Raw genomic sequence first — 8,068 nt, 5'->3', positions numbered from 1 at the left:
GTACCTACAACTAGAATATACAACTATATATCAGGGGGCTTTGGGGAGAAGAAGAGAAAAAAAAAGATTGGCAACAGATGTTAGCTCAGGTGCTAACCTTTGAGAAAAAAAAAAGTCCACAGATCTTAAGTGTTCAGTTAAATGGGATTTGACAGATGTATACACCCAGTAATCAACACCCCAATCAAGGTAAGTGATATTACAGAGGTCCCAAGACCCCCAGGGGATTCCTGAAACCTCAGAGAGTACTGAATCCTACATATACTATGTTTTTTCCCTTACATACATACCTATGATAGAGTTTAATTTATAGATTAGGCATAGTAAGAGATTAACAGCAATAACTTCTCTTTGGTATCCAAATTGCCAGCATCACTACTCTTGCACTTTGGGGCCATTATTAAGTAAAATAAGAGTTACTTGAACACAAGCACTGGGACACCGCAACAGTCAATCTGCTAATGGAGATGGCTCCTAAGTGACCAATGGGCAGGCAGTGTATACAGCGTGGATATGCTGGACAAAGGGATGATTTACTTTCAGCGGGGGAGGGAGTAGGACGGTACAAGATTTCATCATGCTACTTGGAATGGTGCACAATTTAAAACTTATGAATTGTTTATTTCTGCAATTTTCCATTTAATATTTTTGGACCGTGGTTGACCATGGATAATTGAAACCATGGCTAAGGAGGTCTTCTGTAAAGGAGCCTTAATTTTAATTAACTTGCTTAAAGCTACATAGCCAATTGTTGAGCTGGGGTTTTGAACCTAGGAAGTCCGGTGGCAGAGGCCATACTCTTGACCCTGTTTCTCACCTCAGCTGCTTTTCAATTTAATCCTGGAGTTTAGAAATAGTACTTGGTTTAAAATTATGCAAATAGCTGAACATATATATTGTTTTATTTACATTTATTAAATGTCAGCTGCATAGCTTCTGTTATCTATTAGTTTGCCCATTTTTAAACTGGGTTTACTGAATTAAGTAGTTTTATTTTTTCTTATGTAGACACAACCCAAATAGCATATATCAGATTATGCAATAATAGGAAAGAACCTTCTTATAATCGCTTTCAACTACGTTACGAATCATTTCAAGCCTGAGACCCTCATGCTTTTTTTCCTCAACTCCACGTCCACACCGGCCGATGACAGACAATGATAAGTGCTGGTTGGAAACTCATGACTCACAGAGTTTTATAGAAGATGACAGTTGATCCTTTGCAGGCGATGGAGAAAGGAGTTTAGCTGATGCACGAATAAATGTTTCTCTGTTTCATTTAAAAGTTTTTCATTGATGCTCTTTTGTTCCAAATGGGGTTTAAGAGATCACTTTACCAAGTTTTATCATTTATTTATGTTTACTTTAAAACGAAGGATCTTCACTTTGAACAGTTTTATTTAGGGTGGACTCTTTCTGGAAAGGATTTGTAGAAATGTCGTGCCCAACTGCATGAGTAATAAGCATGACCTCACGAACTTAGAAGCTGAAGATAACAACATAATGGCACTTTCTATCTAGGTAGTGTTATTTTTCCGAGGTGCTGAAAGCACTTTGTGGACAAATACTGGATTTTTAAACTTTAAGGCTGACTTGTAAATTAAGGCAAACATATTATGCTGCTTAGAGGAATATTTTGTACTTGCTCCAAATCAAGTGTCTCTATCCAAAGGCAATGAAGGTGATCAAGCTACACAGAAAAGACCAGCAGGAGGTTTACCGCGGTCCAAGCATTCATTACAGATAATCTGAATACCTCCCACCCCCAATATTGCAGAAATATGGTGAAGAACAAAGTAGAAAAGTAGGGGAATAGGTTCCCATGTTAGAAAATGTCTCTCCAATTTGACATCAGCTTATTTTTGATCACGTATATGACTCCCTCTTTTGTTCATTTATGAATGTCTATATTCTTTGTTGTGCAAAATTTCCTTAGTAAATGTATCTTTTACCAGATAATACAAACAGGTCCCTGACCTCAAACTTTTACCTTTTAGTAATGGCGATACACAAATCAAGATCAGGTAGGACAGAATATCGTAAATGCCAGAAGACAAGTTAAAACTATCTAACAGGAAGATTTAGAGTCAGGCAAAATCAGGAGATCTTGTTGGAGCATAAAGGAAGATTTTCTGGAAGAAGCAGCATTTACACAGTGACTGGAATCATGGGTAGGATTTCTGTGAGCAGAGGTTTGGAGAAAAATGATTAAATATAACTTGTCAAGGTGAGGAAGCATAGACAAAGGGCAAATAGTGGCAATTTCTGGTGTATGTTAATGGAGCACTACCTAGTCTGGTTTGAGTGAAGTATAAGCAATAAGAATCTTAAAACAAGAGATATCTTGGGACAAAAAGTTTGACATTAAACTGTGGCAAAAAGCCATGGAAAAATTCTAGCAGGAAACTAAGATTGTTAGACCTGTGCTTAACAATATCATTCTCAGAGGAGGCTAGTGGGATGTGCAGGAGAGAGACTAATGCCATTGGAATCATCCTGGAATAACCAAACTAAAGTGGTGACTGTAGAGAGAAAATGAACAAGACCCACGCAGCCTTGAAGAAGTAAAATCAATAGGACTTGGCAGCTGAATGGATGAAGAAGAAGAAGAAAGGAGGGTTGATAGATAACCGGGACTTCCACTTTGAGTAGGATGTGGTAGTTCTTGGCAAACCAGTGCTCCAATTGTAGCTGGAGAAGCCGGATAATTTTTTTAAATCCTATTTTAAAAGGCATCAAACAGAAATTTAAGTAAGGATTATTAGGACAACTAAAATTCCAAGAGCAAGAACCTTCCTGAAGTGAGCTTCTGAGCTCTAGCTGTTTTCTTTCTGCTTGGAGATTTTGCTGATTCTGAGCATGGGCATAGGAAAACTTTGGGCTTACCCACGCAGAGAGAGCCTCTGCTGGGGGCAACAGAGATCAGCAAAGCTGGTACTGGCTTGGGGTCTGGTGTGATGACTCCAATTTAGTGGCTTTCTCCCTCAGCTTGTTTGCTGAATTCTGCTCTGTGCAGGAGGCCAGGAGCTAGGCTTAAAGGCTTTGAAGGCAGAATGAATGTATTGCAGTATTGCAGTACTTAGGAAACACAGACCTGCCTCAAAGCTTTCCACAGGCCTCTCTCTCAAGAAATCTGACAAATTTGAAGCGAATTTGGACAGGGGGCTGGAAACTCTGAAGAGCAGAGCAGGCTCTCCAACAGACAGTCAGAGTTGAGGTGACAGAGATCTGTCAGGCTTCCATCACAGGCCATGACTTAGAAGCAGGGAGACCTGGAGGGAGGTGAATTGGGCAGAGGGAGAAGTTGACTGAAATTCAGGCCCAGCAAATTCTCCGCCAACTTGGCAGGGAGCTCTGGAGCAGTAATTGGCAACAGAGTTGTCTCGTGTTGCGTTGAAATGGGCAGGCCTTTAGAACCGGCTCAGTTGCCAGATGCGTGCTGCGCTATAAAGAGCAGAAGGGCTCGAAACTCTCTTCTGCAGTGGAGGCAGACCCTGAAGGAGCTGACAGCAGGAGGCTCTTTGCTGATAACACTCCCTGCAGCCGGGCAACAAAGCCCTTCCTGAAGATCTGGGAGGTACATCTGTGTCTACCAGTAAATGGACCAAATAGTTCAGGGAAAAGAAGAAGATTGTCAGACTGGATAAAGAGCCAAAAGATAATTCCAGGCAGCTTACAAGAGACCTCTTAAATATAAGTACACAGAAAGTTCAAAAAGAAAATGAAGGGAAAAAACTATTCCGTACAAACACTAACCAAAAGATAGCTGATGTGACGATACTTGTAAGAGAAAATGCAGACTTGAAGGCACAAAGCATTATTGGAGATTAAGAAGAATGTTTCGTAATGGCATCTTCCAGCAGACAGCTGTCTCAATCATAAATCCGTATGCATCCCATAGCATAGTTTCAAAATTTGAATAGATAAATTTGCAATCTTTATGGGAGACTTCAGTACACCTTTTTCAACTGGACATGAAAGGGACAGAAGATCTAATCAACACACATAGAACACAACATTCAACAACAACATCATCACTTTTTTTTAAGTACACATGATACATTTACCAAAATAAAATCAAGCAGAAATGCTAGAAATGAAAAACATAATAACAGAAAAGAAGAATGCCTTAGATGTGCCCACTGGTAGACTCAATAAGGTAAGGAGAGCATTAGCGAACCTGAAGACAGGTCAAAAGACATTATCCAAACTAAAACACAAGGAGAAACAAGAGTGAAAAGAATACAATAGAGCCTTCAAAAGCTGTGGGATAATATCAGTGAGTCTAATAAACATAGAATTGGTATGCCAGAAGGAGTAGATGGAAAGAATTGGACTCATGTTACATTCCTCAACAAATTATTCTTCGTCATAAAATGTTAATCTTTTGAGTTGCTAATCATATTTTTTGTAACTAATATTGTATTTATAAATTTTGCTCTGTATTAAAAAACAAGATTGTCCTATAGTTTTTTCTCTCCCTTCTTCTTTCTCTCTCTGCCTCTCTCTGTCTCCCTGTCTCTTCCTCTCTTTTCTCTCTCGTCTCTCTCTTTCTCTGTCTCTATTTCTTTCCCCCTCACTGTCTCTCTGTCTCTCTGTCTCTTTCTTCCTCTTTGGTTTGGTACCGCATCAGGTTTTGGAATTAAGCTGTCTGGTTTGATAAAATGAACTAAAAAGCTTTCCATACTTTTACCATGATCTAGGAAAGATCCAATTTATCCTGAAATTGTCTGCACCATAAGCTTAGAGAAAAATCAGCCATGAAACCTTCTTGTATTTGTGCCCTTTACGATGGAAGAACTTTGAAACGTTGGTATGTGTTCACATTTACTCAGTGATGATTACATGACAAATCAACCCAAAATTTAGAGACTGAAGCAACAGTGTTTTGTTCACAGGTCTGCAGATCATCTGAGGCAGCACTGCTCCTCTCAGTTGATCTTTCTTACTCATCTACATGTCTGCTGGTGATCACTGATTTCTGCTGGGCTTGGCCGGCACCTCTGCATCACGTGTCTCTCACACCCTCCTTAGAGAGCTGGCTAGCAAGGGCGTATACTTTTCATGGTTGTGTCAGAGGCAAAGAGAGGAGCAGAAAAATAGGAAGCCTCTGAAGGGCTAGGCCCAGCCTGGCACAGTCTCCCTTCCCCCATACATTATTGGTTAAAGAAAGTCTCACGGCTAAGCCCAAAGTCTAGAAGTGAAAAATACACAATGATTATTGTGGATGTATGCAGTGTGAGGAATCTACCACACATTTTAAATCCATTCTCTTGTAATCAGTTTATGCAAGCATTCTACTCCTTCTTGAGCAAATTTTTATATTTTGCGAAGAAATCATCTATTTCCTCTTTTGAGTGCTGAGGAAGATTAGCCCTGAGCTAACATCTTTTGCCAATCTTCCTCTTTGTTTTTTGCTTGGGGAAGATGAGCCCTGAGCTAACATCTGTGCCAATCTTCCCACTTTATATGTGGGTCACCACGTCAGCATGGCTGACTAGTGGTGTAGGTCTGTGCCCAGGATCTGAACACGCGACCCTGGGCCACTGAAGTTGGGTGCACCGAACTTAACCATTATACCTCTGAGTCTTAAAAATGCCTATCAAAAATTGCAGTTGGTATCCTTTTATAATTCTTATATTATCAACTACATTATGCCTTCTTCTCATTTCTAAATTTGAGTGATTTTTCTGTCTCTGTTTTCCCTTAATCAAGCTTGTTAGGAATTGTGTTTTTTTATTGGCCTTTTAAAATAATGCAGTTTGGATATTGATGTGGATTAAGGCTGCTCCAGCTAGAGAAGCCCAAGGTGACCTGGCCTACAGGCCAAACTATATGACCCAGTGGACTTTTTTTATGGTATGAATTAGGACCGCCCCAGGGAGAGAAGCCCAGGGCATCCTCACCTACATGCCGATCTATATGGCCAGATTCGTATCTAAAGTTATATGACCGCACAATAACCAGACCCCATCTGCACTGAAATCATTTAATGACTTTTTACATCATCTTTTCTTTTTTCCAGTAAAAATAAGTCACGTACCCATGCCTTATAAAATTAGCCCTAACGCTCAACTCAGAGCAGCAGGAGCTCTGACTGCCCATGGGTCCTGTCCCCATGCAGCAGCAGCAGGAGCTCTGACTGCCCATGGGTCCTGTCCCCATGCTATTCTGTACTATTCTCTAAATAAAAGAGCATCACTGCCAGACCTTGAGAGTCCAAGAAATCTTTCTTTCAACTCCTCAGCTCACCGACCCCGCATCATATATATCGATACTTTCTTATATATTTTGTTTTCTATTTCTCTTTTTCCAACTTTTGTCATTGATTTTTTCTATATATTTTACTTTAGTTGATTTTTCCAGTCTTTTTCTAATTTTTACAGTGTATTTCTTCCTTAAATTTCAGAAAATTCCAGCCCTAGCTATATCCTGCAGATTTTGATAAAATGTTTTCCCTTTTTACTGTATATAGTTTTGTAATTTTAATTTTTAGCTTGTGATTTAGAGATTCTTTAGAAAGAAAATTCTTAATTTCCAGGTAGTTCCATATAATTGTTTCCCCATTACCTTTTTATATTTTATCTTACTGATTTACAATCAGAAAGTGCAGCCTGTAAAATTTCTACTATTTTGATTTCATCTAGGCTTCCTTTGCGGCAAAATAATTAATTGATTTTATGTCTATACCAGTAAAATTCAAAAATTGTAAATTGTCTAATATTGAGAAGGAACATCTCTCCTTTTCTCAAGCTCACCCTCTACACATATATGCATATACATACACACACACACATATTAAATGAGTGGGTTGTGATGCGGGGTTGGTGAGCCGAGGAGTCGAAGGAAAGATTTCTTGGATTCTCAAGATCTGGCAGTAGTGCTCTTTTATTTAGAGAATAGTGTGGAATAGCATGGGGACAGGACCCATGGGCAGTCAGAGCTGCTGTGTGGGGACAGGGCCCACGGGCAGGAGGAGCCGCTGCTGCTGCCCCGAGTTGAGGGTTAGGACTAATTTTATAAGGCATGGGTATGTGAGTTATCTCTTTACAAGACAAAGGAAAGAACATGAAAAAAAGTTAAAATGGTTTCAGTGCAGGTGGGGTCTGGACATTGGGTGATCCCATGACTTTTAGACAAGAATCAAATCGGATTAAGCAAAGGTCAGAAGCCACCACCCTAAATCAGTTACATGAGATTGCCAGACAGCAACCAACTTAAGTTCTTGCCTCTGGCATTAAGAGTTTCTAGAGATAAGGCCATCCCCCTTCTTCCTGGCACAGAGAGGGAGGCATCTTTACAGATAGAAGTTTCCCTTAGAAATGTAAATGTTTCCCAACAAAGGGGCAAGCAAATTCCACTCCTCAGAGCCTGCCTCTCATCTGTAGTTTTAAAATTAACCAACCTAAAAATCCTCATCAGGTTGGTTTTTCAAAAAAAATACTTTATATCATTCCTTTCTTTTTTGTTTTCTACTAAGTATGTCTGATCCTGAAAGAGTTGGACTAAATTTGACACAAGTTCATTTTTTTAAATCAAGTTCTACAGATATTTCTGACAATTTTGTTTGCATATTTATATGCTATTTTTGTGGGGTATATATGGATTATGACTTTTAATTAGTACATGATGTCACTATCCCTATTTTTAATTTTAACCTTAAACTCCACCTTTTCTGTTAATAATATTGCCATCCCTACTTCATTTTGTTTATACTTGGCAGATTATTTTTTGCCCATCCCATTATTTTCATCTATTCATTATTACTTTGTTTTTAGTGCATTGCACCTAAAACATATGTGCTGATTTTTTACACCCAATCTCCCAGTCTCAGTCTTTTAAGAGGGGAATTAATTTTGATCACTTTTGGTTTTTCAAAGACTATATTTGATTTTATTTCTGCCCTCTTTATATTGCTATATATTTGTCTTTATTTTTTTAAAAAATTTGTCCTCTTGCTAATATAGAGGTTAATTCTGCTATCTACTCTACTAGTGGTTAAACTTTACCATGTTTGTTACAATGGGGTGATGGCGTTACTGATGGAAAGATGCAGATAGAAGAGGAC

The sequence above is a fragment of the Equus asinus genome, chromosome 22 (genome assembly GCF_041296235.1).
Source record: "Equus asinus isolate D_3611 breed Donkey chromosome 22, EquAss-T2T_v2, whole genome shotgun sequence".
Classification (NCBI taxonomy): Eukaryota; Metazoa; Chordata; class Mammalia; order Perissodactyla; family Equidae; genus Equus; species Equus asinus.
The sequence above is the reverse complement of the archived record's forward strand: the minus strand, read 5'-3'. Positions refer to the sequence as shown.